At 30.7% G+C, this 17,247-nt stretch overlaps 1 protein-coding gene across 1 annotated transcript in view; it reads left to right on the top strand.

The window, feature by feature from the left end:
* The first annotated feature begins 1,874 nt into the window (after window positions 1-1,874).
* Window positions 1,875-17,247, top strand: part of stan (Protocadherin-like wing polarity protein stan) — a 178,330-nt gene continuing 162,957 nt past the window's right edge. The window contains exon 1 of the mRNA XM_068774801.1: window positions 1,875-1,916. The gene's annotated coding sequence lies outside the window, so the exon portion shown is untranslated. The remainder of the gene's footprint in view (window positions 1,917-17,247) is intronic.

Raw genomic sequence — 17,247 nt, forward strand, 5'->3', positions numbered from 1 at the left:
TACGTTTGGAAATTTTAAGTTATTAATTTTGTTTAAATGTAACTGTCAGCACTGACAGGCTCCGGCGACAATGGAAAAGTTTATAACTTTAGATGTGACGACAAACCGCATAGCAAAACTTTCAATAATATTTTGTCTGTCTAACAAAATTACAAAGGGGGCTATTTACAGTTGCCCTCCATTTATGCCAGTTTTGTTGAACTGCTTCCCGTCCGCAAAGTTTGTCGGGAACTTTTGTACAATTCAGAGGAATATCCGACGGTTCTTCACTTAAACCAAGTGATAAAGCCTAAATTCCTTTGCATCTCGTGTAATATCCCTCCCGAGACCTGTTACGAAATCCGGCATTCGTGTGTTATTTTTAATACAACCTCTACTCTACATCCAATTGCCGCTTTTATTTTATATTTTTTTTTTCTTAAAATTTTTAATGAAAAATTTTATTTGAGAGTATATATGGTAACTTAATCTGAACACAATATTTTCACTTATGTTCATATATTAATGTACAAGTTAATACTTGTTCAACCGATCCTCTTGACTATCTATGGCGAGGCCTATGTCCTGTAGTGAACGTCCTTTAGCTAGAATGATGATGATTATATAGTATAGAATAATGATTGTACATAACTTTTTTAAATTCAGAATACATTACCAAAGGTAATCGTAATATAGCATTTTTATATGAAATGTTTGAGAGGCACGGATTGTTATTTTAATTCATATTGTAGTTTGTACACTAAAATGTAAGCTTCGTTTTTATTATTTCCTGGAAATTTTCGCCATTTTTCTATCCATTGAAACCTTTCTCAAGCTTTAACGTAAATAAAATATGACATAGTTCAGCGACACATTTACCGAATAATTATTATTTATATAATATATATTAGTAAAATAGTTTATGTAATATATTATAGTTAAAATGAAAAAAAATTCTATCCGTTATTTAATTTATCTATTAAATGTTTTATTGAGTAATATTTTCAAATTTCTTTTCTGATAACACAATAAGTAAAGTTTGTTTTACTTAGTTTCATTGGAAGAAGTAATCGACTATTATTATTTATGACCTATGCAATATTTTAATTACAAGACGTAACATAAATCGAATGACGCAACGTAATATTTATGGTAGAGTCCGGTAGAATTATGACTTTGGTCGCGTGAGTAAAAGACATATGCTTGAACTTAACGCGTCAAGGCTCACCATTTAGGCCTATTATCTGATTAGAACCCATAGCTTCACACGCTTAAGTGATATTAGGCAAACCTTTAGGTGACAGGGTACTAAAATTCACCATTTTCAACCCTTACCGACCTTCAAAATACTTTTGGTATATCTTACAAGGTCATAGCGAAGCATAGATTCGCACCAATGTAAACATGCTTTTGTTCTAACATCTGAACTTTAAATTCGTATTTTTTTTAAATTAATTTCAGAATTGTTTTTGTTGTATATATGAGACGAGTTAGTAATAAAGAATGTTGGCCTGAAAAACGGGCCTATATTTTTTAACCTAAGTAAATAGACAAAGTAAATTTAGTAATTATTCATCGATATGACATTTTAGCTAAAGGATGTCCACTGCTGGACATAGAGCCGTCCTATATATTTTTAAAAGAAGCGGTAGAAAGCTGCCTAAATCCAGCGTCTTTCAGCAACCTTAACAAAGTCGTTTGTCCAACTTTTTCGTATCCACGGTCTCTAATTCAGAACCTTAAGGTTTCAATATCCATCTGTTCTGCGCTCTAATTCGCAGGCTACCACTACTACTTACCAATCCGGTGAGCTAGGCTGGTTACTTTCCTCCGTCTACGGATTTCTCCATTGGTTAAACAGACGAAAAAATATTTATTTTATGTTTTGTCTACAGGATGGCGATTTGGTGAAATTTTGAAGAATACTGATTATAAAGGTATGTATATCATATGAGCTTTATATACTAAAATATAATAATAAAATTTATAGGTGTAAAAGTTATTTATCACTTTTTTAATTACATAAATAATGTCTATAAACTCTTAATGAAATACGTTACTTTCATTGCTTGTTCTGTAAGATGAATATAAATAAACCGTATCGAAATATTTGGTAGTCAATGAGCGTCAGAAATAAATCTGGTGTTCGGTAATGTTTCCTTTTGTGCTAGGGCAGTCGAAACTTTATTTGTCAACCTCAGCAGCTTAGCTCATTTTACTCTGACTGCCTGCAACAATAAGTTTTGTGGGAAGTGGGACAATTATATCCACGTTATTCCTTACAATGCACTAAAGGGCGTGTAAAGGTAACTGTTATCATGCTAGTCCATATATAGTTATGTCCCACGTAGACAACCATAAACGCTTCGACTTTGAGACGAGAAGGGACAGAAGCATGGTAATATAAGCAGGAGTAATTTAATTTTACGTGTAATAACATTATCGTGCGAATAACTAAAGTATGGAACAACCTACCAGCGTCGTTATTTCTAGCTTACAATAACATGGGAGTCTGAAAGTCAAGTTTCTTCTAGGTAAGCATGTAACATCGTAGACCTCGTCCTCATTTTGTAAAGCGAGGCATAGGTCAAATGATATGCCGATAGTCGATAAAAAATTTAGAATTGTAAGCAATAGTGTGAATATGAATAACAATAACAATCTAACAATCTAATATCAATTTATGAAAAAATATTCAAATGACGTGTTTGTTTAAAAATGATTGACCCTTTGTATAAATATAAGTTTCTATAAGTTAATTATTTCTCTAAATACAATGGGTTATCCACAAAGATCACAGTCGTCAAAATGACGCAACGAGCGTTCCTAGTGTTAAAATGACGTCGTTGGTCTTTTTACTTTAAAGAAAATGCAAATCTTCCCAGCGTTGAATGCTATAACATCACAATGAGTTCTTGAAATACATTTCGTTGCATAAATTTATGCAGCTTTATAAAAACTTTCTTTTTATTTTGAGTAAACAGTAATTTATAAAATGTAACAACTATTAACTTTCGATTATGAAAAGAGAACAAAAATTTTTTTTTTATAATTAAATTATGAAGCTTGAACAACCAGCTTAGTTCAATACTATAGAATTTTGCATATAAGAAAATGAAATAAGAAATAAGGTATCCGTAATTTCAATTCCGCGAGAAATAAAGAATTTTAAATGGAGAGAAAATTTAAAATTTAATTCTCTAAATGTAGTATTCAAATTCTCGTTTATAGCTCCTTCATTTTTAAAGTTGAATAAACTATTACGAGTTCTTAGTACTTAATGTTATTATTACAGAAAATTAAAAAAAAAATCTGCAAGTTGCTATTACGTGTTCCCTAAATTCAGTCACGTAGCAAATGCTAACGTTTCCTAGAATGGAAGTATGAGTGCGAACATTTGCCACGGCTTGTGCATTCAATAACGTTTTAAATGTAACAAGTTTTTTACACTAATGTTTTTTTTTACTGAAAGTACAACAAGATGTTTATCTGATTGTCTTTTGCCATAAATACGTGCACAGGATTTTATCCACACATAAAATATATTCCTGAAAAATTTTATAATCCCTAACGTAATAGTCTAAGTATCGGGTCCCATTCTTATTTGATTTATGAAAATCGATTTAATTTGAAAGATTTTTTGGTAAAAAAAAAAACTTATAAATAAAAAACCTTTGTTTTTTTGTCAGCATCATGAGAGCAAATAAAATTTTCTACACTACAAAGAAAATTACTTCAAATTTAATCGTAAATTTGTTACGAATTTGCGCCAAATCCTAAAAATTCAGTACACGGAACGTATGTTGTACGTTTGAAACGCGTATAAAAATTTCTTCAATGTGTTGTTATTATTGGATGTTCGCTAACATTAAATTATGTGGTATACACATGACAGCGACAGCTGCCCGAGAGGTCGGTCACTTTGCATATTATTTGCTTTTATAACGTAAATAAACACTATGAATGACGGAATATTAATTGAGTCATTAGCATTTTGAAAATAATCCGATTCAAAAGCAACGCTACCTTTCTTAGGTTGCCTCTCTATTTTAACTAAAGTTATTAAACCGTGTTTATTTTTTTAATTATTGTCACATTTGCACCACAATTTTCAAGAAAAAAAAATAATTCGTTGAGATGTCTTGTTTAATTCAAAAAGTCAAAACATGTATCTACTTTAATTTAATATAGTGCTATTTGTGACAAAAACAACACTATACTATTCTGCTACATATAATTTTTAATAGAGTATACACCACCTGGTCAGTATATCTCCTTTCAACATGATAAAAGATGACGCCCTTTATCTGCTTATAAAATTTACTAAAGTTTAATATTAACCTCCTTCAACTAGAAGACTTTATCAAAAGGTATTGACATCAGTTTAATGATAATATATCATTGAAATTCTCAAATACGAACACTACAATAATTATCTAGACCTTTATGGAAAACTAAAGTTTTGCAGAATGTCCCATAAATTAACGTCAAACAGAAATCTGATAGAGCAGGACTAACTGCTGACCATTATGCTAACCACAGAAAATTAATTAAAAACCCTGTGACGGTCAATTGAAATTGAATATCATAACAATTTTGTGTAAATGGTTGAACAGTGTGATTTTCTCTCTAATCAAACCATTGCTGTATGAATTTTTGGTTGTCGTTTACACATGGGAGGAAAGTGAGAAAAAATAGAAATAAAACGAAATGTAGTCATAGTGTTACGAAGAACGACATTAAGGATATAACAATTAATTTAATTAATTGATTAGTAATAATTTTAAAGTCATATCATTATTTTTTTAGTAAAATTTCTCCCTTATCACTCTATTCCCGCTCGACGTTGGTTTATGGGAATATTGTGTATACAATATGTATAATAAAAAAAAATATTTTTGAATTTTACTTTTCTATCCCGTATTCACTTAAGCTTGTTTTAATTTATATTCCTTTGAATTTATGAACTAACGTATTAACCGTTTCATGCAGGGTCCTTGTTGTGTTGAACCATACACTCTTTTTAAAAAGGCATCTTATAGAAGGAATATTACAAGGATAAAAAATATCCTAAAACTGTAGGTTTAAAAATTTACTTTCATGATTTAATTTTTTTAAATAAATGAAACAAGAAAAATAAACATAGCGGCAATTTATGACTTACTTAAGTTTTTATTTTTAATAAAAAGAAAATGATGTCATTTTTGGGACCGCGCACATCTACAGCCACAGGTTTCCCGCAGCCTCGCGCCATGTTTTCAAAATGGCGGAGCGGCGCGCGAGACTCTTTACGACTTCCGCGAAAATTATAGCCGTGCTGGGGCGTTAAACTTTCATATTACCATGTTGGTCCCGTATAGGGTGTTACAATAACTTCATCACTCGAAATACATAAAAGTTTTATTGTTGATGTTAATACATATAAAGTTATAAATGGTTGTCTAAATGTTGCCATACCGAAACATTTCAGCAAACATCAGTAGATCTGCATTCCGAGCTGGTGGTTGGTTATTACATTTTATGTTAAAATAATCGATAATTTAAAAGTGCGCGTAATTGCCTATTCTAATAGAAAAATTTGGAATTCTAATTTTGTATTTGGAAATCAAGCGACATTCTTTTAAGAGAAATTATAATAAACATTTGCCGCATAGTAATAAAAACTATTTTCAAGTAGATATTCATTAATAATTTATTTATTTTTTCTTTTTGAATTCAGATACATGTAAAGAGTACATCGCAAATAAATATTGTTACTTTATTTTCCTATTAATTAAAAACATTTTCAAATTCATTACAAATACCTACATAAATATAACAAACGACATGTTAAAATAAAATAACAAAAACTTAAATTTTTATCACATGTTTACTTTTGTCTAATGAGTTTCTAATATCTTGTTCTATTTCAATATTAAAAGTGGTTATCTTTTCAGAACTAAATTAGAACTTTTTGTATAACCTATTTTTTTAAATAGATAATGGGAAATTTTTAAGTAACGTAATTCCAAAATAAACTCTCCTCACCTGTAATGGTGTTTCGGTTTAATTAGTTTTGAACCTATTGCTTTTATTGGGATATTGAGACGTACGAACTTAGTTTTCAAGGTGACGTTAGCATCGCATTAGCCATCGCACCGTGGGAATCACTTCAAAATGCTTGGTTGTATAGACTAGGGTCATTTGTTTTCCGTCAGATAACCTCGCAGTTAACTATTGATGACATGATCTGTACTTGGATACATACATGCCTTTACGTGTATACTAGTGTGTGGTGCCAGTGATGACATAAGGCTCAAAATCACCCAGAGAGTAATGGGGAGCTTCGTTGTTAGATGTAGAAAGTCTATGGAAGCGGGCTGTGCAAAACGGCTCATTGTGGCGAACTTTGGGGGAGGCTGTTATACCTTGCAGTGGGCGTCTACCAGCTGACATGACTGACTTTATATAATGAAAAATCTATTTCATCTCTTTAAGAGAAATACAAACAATGCTCCTACACGAGATCCTGCAAAAGCCCTTTCAGTGCTCGTAAAATAAGTTCAAATTTACGTATGGCACGCATAAAAACGTTCAACATGCAATTATCCCATCAAATACCGTCGTAAAACTGTGTTATTGAAGCTTTCGGCTCAAACAGTCACGCACGTTGGTAATAAAGTTATGAATTTGTGTTACGTTTAATAATGGTGAGACGCTAATATGTTATAAAATGATTCCTCTTATAATAAAGTGTATGGAACTATTGTAAGTAATATTTAGCTTCCTATTGGTCAGGTTACATTTTTGCCCAACTAAGATGCCATTTTATTATTTCCCTGCGAAGCAATGTTTGTAAAATCTATGCGCTTCTTTGTGACAATATGCGAATATAGTTGAAAATTCTATTTAAAATGCATTTTAAATAGAATATAATGTAAACAACAAGTAACAGAATTAGTGATGTTTGTTCTTAAAATTATTAAGTAATTATAGAATACTGAATATCAATTTGTCTTTGTTTTCTCTATTAATAGCAGAAATCTGAAATTAAGTTATAAAAATTGAGATGTTCTCGCACATATATTTCGTATTGATATTTATAGAGCATATGGTATGGTTTAACATAGTACCATTCTTCCCTGAAGTAGTTAAGCTTAATAGGTAAGGATATAGAATCAAGGTCGCAGATTCGATTCTAGGCGTTCACGCACTTTGTGAGTTTTACATAACATTGCTCTTAATCTGTAAAGGAAAATGTTCAAAGGAAACCGGCATACCGCTGGAACGAAAATGATATGTATATCTAAAAATTCAATAGGCTGTCGTCAAACTTTGACGTGAGCCAAAATGGAATATTAGAATGTAATTAAACCAAAAAACATACACCTCCATTATATAAAAAAATTATATATTACAGTAAAAATAATCACAATTTAATAAAGTATTACACTGTTTGAAAAAGACTTATTTTTGTAAGTAATTGTTGTTTATAATTTAGACACATTGAAAACGTTTATTTATTTAATTGCACTGCGACAGACCTACTATTCTTGACAGTATGAAGTAAATCGGTTCAGCTTGTTAATAATAAAATAGAATATAATAAACACAAGTATTAGCATATACACTTTTCTCTTATAGAAATATGGTCTCTTTGGGCAACAGGGAAAATACTTTCTTATAATTTGAGGATGCCACTAGTACCCTTAACTCTGTGTGACTCTTGAAGAGCCTAAATGTTTGATTTGAAGTATAATCAGAATCTTTAACTATGTATTATTTACTCCAAATCGCATTTTTCAAAACCGGTATTAATAAAACTAAAACGTGAAATAGAGTGAGCATGAATATTTTATTATAATCAGTACGTTTAATCTAAAGTCATCCAAGTTTACATAACTTCAATTGCAAAATGTATACAGATGGAATTGCTGGTAAACCTTGCATGAAATAAGAACTTACCGAGCTTACGAACGAATCGTTGAAATACCAATTTATTTCTTCATCTGTTCAATTTGCAATTTTTCTAGTTAATAAACCACAAATGAATAATTTTAATTTAAATAGTCCCTCGCTTTCGCCATTATTTTATTTCCACCAATTTGTTAAAATAACTCCTCGTCAAGTCCGTTAAAAACTTTTCGCTCTGTGAAGTTGCCAACCACTTAGCATAAATTAAAATAATTTTATTCGGCTATCACAATTTAGAACGGTAAATACTTTATCAGTGGACGCGTTTATGCGTTCATTAAATAATCACCAAGTTATTTTTAAATATTTTATGATATGGATAATAACATAAGATACTTGTGATTGTTTTTAAATAATAATTTTTAATTTATACGAATTTATAACATTTTTAGTGGCCAGTGTTGTGACTATAATATTTTAAGTTAAAAAACTTAAAAGTAAACTAAAATAATATGCTGTTTCGTATCTTCATTATTTTTACCATGAAGGTACGAAGCGGAATATTATTTTTAGCCTAAAGATTTCTACATTTGGAGACAGGCCTGTCCTCGAGACTTTAAAACTATAAAGTTATTTTGCAGTAAAAGTATTTTCGTAAATTTTAAGTTATAAACTGACATTCGGTTGTTTGAGGTTCCGTTTTTTAAACAAACTTTTGAAATCTTTTCTTTAATACATACATTTGATTCATTTTACTTTACCTCTGTAGGAATCTGGGAGCATATTCGTATTTAAAACGGACCAAACATCCGAACAGCTTGAAACTATTAAAAAATTATAATGGGTTTATAAGGAACAGAAAAGATATGACCAATTAAATATGAAGTGTATACAGAAGGATTAGATATAGGTGTAAAAGATTTAAAGGGGATAAATGTTTAGCTCATAAGTCAGCAAAAACTTTACAAGTGTATAAAATGATTGCAAACAAAAATTAATTTTAAGAGAAAGAAAACAGTTAAAACGCTACTTCGTAATATATTATCATTTCGTTATTTCTTAATTCTGAAGCCATTGTTTTGGATATTTTTTTTATTGCAGGAAAATTACTTTTACGCTCACTCCCTATATATTGTCTAGTATGTGTTATATGTATTTTATTTAATCTCGACCTTTTGATACCTTTCTTACAAATAACTAAATCTTTAGAAATTTCTTACACAATAGCGGACAAAGAGCTGTTGATTCTTCAAAGACATTTTTCTATAATGACACCTTTGGTCTTGATCAAAATATCTTTCGCTACATTTACGCTTATCACCATAGTGATATGACGATGTGAGCTCCGTTATTTCATTTGCTACGACGCTTTATAGCCGGCATTCAGTAATATATATTATCCTATATAATATCCTGTATTAATATACGCACTAATGTTTGGTACGTCTTAGCTGTATAGTCCTTCCTTTCCTGGAAAAATACTAAGAAGGCATTCTTCGTCCTTCAAGACGTACATTTATTTAACTAAAAATAGATCTTTTAAACATTTTTCTAAGAGGCTTGATTATATTTATATTAGACAGAGTTATTTTTACATTTTTTCTAATAAAAATATTTTTTTTAAGTTTTAAAATAGTAATACAACAGCAGGTCGACTCTAGACTCGTTAATGATATGTATATTATTTTATAACAACGGTTGATAAAAATAAATATAAAAAGATAATAAAACATAAAGTCTTAATCTTTTCTTGCGATATTTCAGTAACATAAAAAAATAAAATTTCAAAGTATTTAAGTTTAAAACATGCACAATTATTTGATGAATCACCACCCATGCAAAATTCTACTTCTGGTACAAAAGTCCCCCTTTATAAAGATAATTACGATCATAATTCATTACATGTTCCTGGGATTTAGCTATTTCTTTACGATGTTTTTCTTTATATATGAGATATGGTTGATGAAATATATGAAGAGTGGTTGTTGAGAAATTCGCCGTGTGAGCTTGTCGAGAAATACATCAGTGACTTTTGATCACCGTTAGCAGTAGTTAGTTACTTTTGCAAAAGTTATATAAATCTTCCTTAATATTTAAACACCGTATACTTAAATTTATTACACATGCTCTCTATCGTCCAATTAAAATGAACCCAACTATTAATGTTCAACGGACTGGTCCGACTTTTATATTTCGTCTGACACCTGCTTATTACGAAAGGAACGCGTTTGAAAACCGTCGAAACCTTTCTCAAAAATGATTATATATCAACAAAAAAATTTTAAGATCTTAGGACCCAAACCTTTTGCAGGTAAGCGTTAAAATTGGTTCTTTAACAATTTATAAATGTTAATAACTTCCCAAATTATACCAGCAAGAGTAGGTAAGGGATTTCATGTTTTAAAATTAAGAGAAAAATTAGTTTTGTTATTGGCTATATGATTAAGTTTTGTTACTTCAATCTGTTTATTTTTGTTTGTTCCATGTGATGGTCTTTGTCGGAGATGTGACGAAAACTGTTACAAGCATATAAACATTGTGTTTTTATTTTTGTGTGTTCAAAATTAATTATTAAGAAAATTTAAATTTAATCAAAAATTAAATTAATAACTAGATTAAAAGTCAAATTCAAAATTAATTTAAATCATTAAATTAAATTTAAAGTTTAATGAAAAAATAAAGCGTCAAAAAGATCTCAAGTTTTCAAATATCAACCCCATGCGGACTTTATGTTCACTTTCTACCTGTTTCCATTCTTCTTCTCACATGTCTTTTAATCCTATGTATATAATATATAGGATGTTAAAGTTACTTAGTATTTATTTTACTAATATCAATTCCATACGAAGGTTAATATTAAATCTAACCTAAATAAACAATGATTAATTTTAGTATAATTAAAGACTTCAAAAAGTAGGATTGTTTCTTAAAATATTTATTTAAACAGCAATATCTGTAAGCTGTTGTATTTGCTGTTCGATATTCAAGAATGACAGCTAAAATCATAAATTGTATATTTCATTGTAAATTTAAGTAAAAATACTATTAATTCGTTATTATTTAAATTTTTTATAACAAGTTAACATTTGTTTGTTAAAAAAAAACTTTTTTTATTACAATTCATTACACACAGAACTTTACCACTACATAAACAAGTAATGTCTTAAATTTATTACTAGCATTTTAAGGTTAAAAAATAATCCTTACTTCTATAGCAATAGGGGTTTCGGTGAGTCTCAGAGGGATATATATTTTTTTCTCTTTGATAAGATAGATGTTCTTTCGACTTAATCACGTAATTAAAAAATTGTTAAAATTAAAGAAAGATTTATATTTTTAATCTATGTTTATCACATTTTTTTTTCTTCGATCGCCATTACCATTTTTTCAGTTGGACAGTATTTTTATAAAGCAACAACCTGTATATGTGTCCGCTGTAAAACATGTTCATTTTTTTTTTCTATATTATGACAGAACAATAACTTCTGGCTGTACAAAGTGTGAAGGAACAGATAGTAACGAATAATTAATTTTAATATGTTGTGTATCGTATTTTGAAAATACTTTTCTTACTAAATTACCATTACGTTAATTATTATATTTACATTGACGTCATCATCCTGTATATGCTGAATTGACTACGGCTAAAAGTTCAAAATAACGTTACAAAAGTTGTAATATTAGCCATTTTAATATATTAATAAAGGTAGAAATAAAATATAATGTAAAATAGATTTTTCGTAAAACATTTCCGTGTATTATTTAATTTTCCTGGAACCTCTCAGATGTGTAATTTTCAGCGACAAAAAGCGAATATTCTCATTTTTATCGTTATACAATTTGTTCATTTATTTTTAACGGCAGACGAACGAGAGAAATATTGAGACCATAATTTTTCAGTCAACGAGCTTAAGTAATATCACGTCGTCAGAACCATAAGCAATAAAAATTACATTTCTTTTGAAAATATAAAGATTAGAGAGTAATTTCGCTCTGGGTTCGTTTGTCGATGAACTATATATATGTTCTTTTGACGTATCATCGTTATGTATAAGCAACAACTTATTTTTTTCATTTTTGATGATTATTTAAACAAAGGCTGGTAGAAAAAAAATCTTATTATTTCTTTGTCGTACCTCTATGCAAAAGAAAAGTTTTTTTCATTATCGTTATTATAAGCATAGGACGATGACTGCATGAATATAGGTAAGAACGGTACGAAACGGCTTGCATCTAACGTATTCAGACACTAATAACTTTTGTAGGCATCTCAAATTTCAAACACTAAAAATATCACTTTTTTGAGTACGTACCTAAGCGATTTAAGTGCTCGGTATCTTCCTAATCTAGAAACAAGTGTATGTAAAGGATCGTGTTCCCGTGTGAACCCTCTTAGTTAATAAAAGCGTTGTTCACTCTACCACCACCAATCCCTGGAGACAGTAAATGTCATTAAGGTAAACAGTGACCTTCCTTTACGAAGAAAAACACTCTTCTTCCAATAAGTCAATGCTATGGAAAAGATAACATGAATGATAAATTAAAAAGTTAATATGATATCATTATCATCACCGGTCATTGGCTTCCTTCTAAAATTGCTCTTAGATGTTCTTAAGGTCCTCTGTCTACCTTGTGGGCGGACTTCCTACGGTGCGGTTGCCGATCCGTAGTCTCTACTTCAGAATATTAAGCCTCCAGCGGCCAAATTAACTTGCCAATCTACTGAACTTCATCTGTTACTTCGTTCGTCTATGGACTCCTACCTTTCTGATTCGACCGGGATGTGTTGCTGGTGATGACATATGAATCGTTTACGTCCCTTTACGTCCTTACAAGAAGGTTCAAGGTCACCCAGAGAAACATAAATATATATAAAAGCAATGCGATTATACAAAGGAGGATATCCGCAAAAGAACCACGGTCATCTACGTAGCTCGAATAATTGCTAGTCTGAAGTTGCAATGGGCCGAGCCTATCGCTCGTGCAACCGATGGCCATTGGGACCGAAAGGTTCTTGAGCAGCGACCACGAGCGACACGGCGTGGGGTCGGTCCCGTCACCCCCCTCCCCCTCTAAGTTGACCGACAACTTAGTTAAGGTCACAGGAAGACGTTGGATAAGGATAGAGTAGGACCGGTCACCGTGGCGATCTTTTAGGAAGGCTTATTTCTTGCAATGGGTGTCTAACTGAAAAAGAAGTTTTAAGATTTATTTTCATAAAATGAAGAATAATTCATAGCCATCATTTTCACTAATACTTGTTTGGCTTTCACTTATTGATGAGACAAATCAATACATATTCTAAATTAATTAGTTTAAAATATTTGTTACGTGTTTATGTATGGACAAATATTGAGCAAAAGAATAATTTAATATATCTCATTGTAGTAAATAGCTAAGGCTCATATTTCTTTACCGAATACTCGCTTAATATTAAACGTCTATTCATCTTCATTGCCGCAGCTCATTACGGCCTTTTGTCTGCCATTGTATCCTATTTAGCTTTAGAAATTATACGGCACGATTTTTCATCTTTTCTTAGCTTATTAAATAGAAAATTTCTATAGGCCGCGCTTCACACTGGCGTCAATAAGCGTCATTAAAACGTATCGAAAGACGCGATCTTTTGTTTTGAATTTTATACGACCATTGAAAGTTGATTAGATTCGTTAGTTGAGAAGATAAGCATTTTTTAAAATTCTTTTTAAAAAAAAGTGCGAGAAAAATGTGTTTTGTGTGTATATGAGTGTATGTGGGAAATGTAATTACTATTCTAGGACAAGCCTGCACTAATGCTTTTTAAAATAATAGTATTGTTACCCAGTTAATAGCAACCGATCAATTTGAGCTTCGGTTCTCTAGGGTGCCCTTGAGTCGGGACGAAAAGGTTATTACCGAAGAGGGACAGTCCAAGCCGAGGTCTTAAGTATAATCACTCCTAGGAGCATCCGCCTAAGTGATCTAAGCTCGACGGCTTCCAGTCTTTTGGAACTGTAGTATGTAGCAGCCGAGGTTTCAAAAAGATCCTTCGCTATTTTCAAACAGGTTGTAGGCTAAGCGTTGACTACGTACTGCTAATGCCACTTGCATAGCAGTGTAATCCAAGTGAACAAAATATAAAGGAGATTTCATTATATTTTAATGACAATGAGATTTTTTCATCTATAATTGTTGAGTAAATATTACATATCTTGTTTATTTTGTTATATAGATAACTACCAATGGTGCGGCGGTTTCGTTGGGTAGCAGTTATTCTATGTGCAAATAGAAAACTAGAAGAATTAAGCTTCTATAAATTAATTTCCTAGTAATGTGACTCACTGTATTTCCTTAGGCAGGTTAGTATAACAAAGAGCCCTCTGACAGTCAGTAGTATATATTCTGAATTGAAATTATTCATCATTTTTGTCAAGTTTTTTTTTTAAATAAATGTAAATGAACGGTAACTTATGTAACAATAAAGCCTTAATATTATTGAAATGACTTCGTTCATATTGCACTATCGATGTTTCATTTCAGCAAACGGAGTGCTATAAAACGTTGATTAAATTTGTACCCTGGTACGGCAGCTTACACAATAACATTACATCGATGTTGCATGTTGCTGGATTAAATCCGGGAGATGAAATACAATCTATTTTTAGGTAGATCTTTTGTACTTATTTCTATTAGGAAAAGCAGGCTTTCGTCTGATGATCGCCACTACTCGAAATGCGAATTGTATTGAATTGTATGGTATTTCTTTTTAAAATCATTTCACAAAGATTGGCAACAACCCGAAAGTATTAAACTTTTAAATTATATGATTAATTTAGCAATTTGATTAAGAATAGCAAAGTGATTTTTTTTAAGTATTGATTTAAGATTGTTAAATGAGGTCTTCATAGCAGCGTTGTATTTTTTACGAAACTATACAACATGTTGGCGCAAGAAATCTTTTACCAGCCACTACACTCCATACCGTGATATACTACCTTATCCTTATGTAACAGTTGTTGATTACTATATAGAATTACTACATAACTGTAAGATCTATCAAAAGACCTAGAGATTTGCAGAAGAAAGTCATGAATGTATCTCGAAGAACTGCTTGTTAGAAGTGGCAGTGACCTGGGTCGGATTATTCGGTCGGAAATATTATGTATTCCAAATTAAAAACTAGAATTGTAAAATTAGCATCAATAAACTGAAATGCCGCACGGATTTAACTCCGAAATAACAGAGACAAGGTTAAGTTCGTTTAACAGAGAGTCTCAAAGCCCGCGACACGTTCTGCATACGTAAGTGTCCAACTGAACCCATTACTCGCTATTGGGAGTAAATTATGCGGCATTCCGATAGATTCACTGATTTTATTTAGGTGTTCACATTTACGCGTATGCTCTACGAATAGTAAAAATATGGTTGTCTTAAATTATAAAGCATTCACGTGGAAATATATGGGCTATATTTATAAAGCAAAGACTACTGCCTAAGCTATATTTCGACACTAACAGCCTATAGTGTTAAAAGGTTTTATAAAACGAAAATTATATATACTATTTCTAAATGAATTAATGTATAGTTCAACTGTCAAAAAAGTTTAAAACTTTTACGTCTTTTTATAAACATTCCGTATAAAGTAATCATTCGGATATATATTAATTGTTTTTATTGGAATGAAGCAGGCCAGTAACTTCTGCTAGTACAGAGTCTGCAGGGACATACAGCAATAATAAATTTAATATGTAGTAATGGGGAGAAATAAGGTGATGTGCGAAAAAAGACAAAAAATGATTAATGAAAGAGGAAAAAAAAATAAAAAAAATGTAAATACAGAAAAAAAACTCGATATTGTAACAAAACAGAGAAAACAAGTGACCCACAAAAACGGAAGCAATAAAAAGTGTAGTAATCTAAATTTTGCAATCGATTTTGCTTACTACATTTATTATCATTATGTCTTTTATTATTTTTAAAACCAATGAATTTTCGATTGGATGTATTTATTGATGTTACTTGGTGGCAAATGAGCTAAACATGTACCCGTTACCCGTTTAAAACTTATACACTTCCAATCAAGATATACAAAAGTCTTAAGTTGATGGTAGATACCGATACTACTTCTATTGCCTATTCCATTTGTTTTATTTTATTTTCTATATCTTGGTGTACAAAAGAGTGTTAAATAAATAAATAACACATTTAATCTTTTAATATTCTTACAATTAATTACAACAACTTTTTCAGCGTAGAGGAATGACTTGTAGGTTGCATCAGGTGCAAACTTAATTTGAAATATTCAACATCGAACTAGTCAAAGACGTGAAGTGTAAGGATAAATATTTCCCGACAAATCAGTATAACATAGAATAAGTAACATTAAAGTTATGTGATATTTACAAATCACTAAACCAGATTAACCTTTTAAACGAAACCTGACTCCAATAAGAATCTTGTGTACCATAATGCAAACATTTTAAATACGACCATTTTAGTCTTATTACTTGTAATAAATTTGTTATATGTATTGTCTTATAATGTATTAGATACCTTAAAGAATTTGTATCAAATACATAATCTACATTTCGTAGAGACGTTGACGTCAAAATGCGTTTACATGGAGACAAATTTTAATCGAAATATGTCGTTGAGACATTGGCGCGTTATCTGTGTCTTATAAGGATTTTTACTTTACACTCTGTGAATTTGGTTGATTTTGCATAAATTTCTATTTAACTCATCATTAAAACAAGTTGCGTAGGTAGAACTAATAAACAATGCTATATACTATAAAACTTAGAATTCGTAAAAATTTTGTTATTATAGTAAATACAAAAAAACCTAGAATTTAACCGTAAATTAGGAAAAAATTATATGATTACTTGCGCAATTTTTAAAAAAGTAACCACATGTGAACGCATCTTTGACCAATTCCCGCCACATTATCGATATCGACTGTGTATATTACAATGATGACGATGCGATAGGCAGATTTATATACGGTGTGTAATTGAGTACAATCTACAGATTTACCATAGGAATGTGGCGGTCATGATGTCTGTATAGAATGGCTAAAAACTACCGTACTCGTAAATTTATAAAAAAGAGAATAGACTAACTTCCTTAACTATGAGGTTCACATTACACTCTTTGTACGAGTAAAATTGCGTTTTTAAATGTATTTATATTAGTTGATACTGACTACAATCATCGATACCTTTAACTTGCTTCAAAAAGTGCGGTCAATAAATAGCCATATTTATTCATTTCGGCAAAAATAGAATTGTTTTTATTGTAGTTTCATATAAACAAATGAATACACAAGCCTTTGTATATATGTCGTTTTAATAAACTACTTTTATTCGTACTTTTGGAAGCGCTAATAAAAACTTG

Source organism: Battus philenor, unplaced genomic scaffold, assembly GCF_028537555.1.
Source record: "Battus philenor isolate CCGP_79_NKW_IND1 unplaced genomic scaffold, ilBatPhil1.0.hap1 SCAF_7, whole genome shotgun sequence".
In the NCBI taxonomy this organism is placed as follows: Eukaryota; Metazoa; Arthropoda; class Insecta; order Lepidoptera; family Papilionidae; genus Battus; species Battus philenor.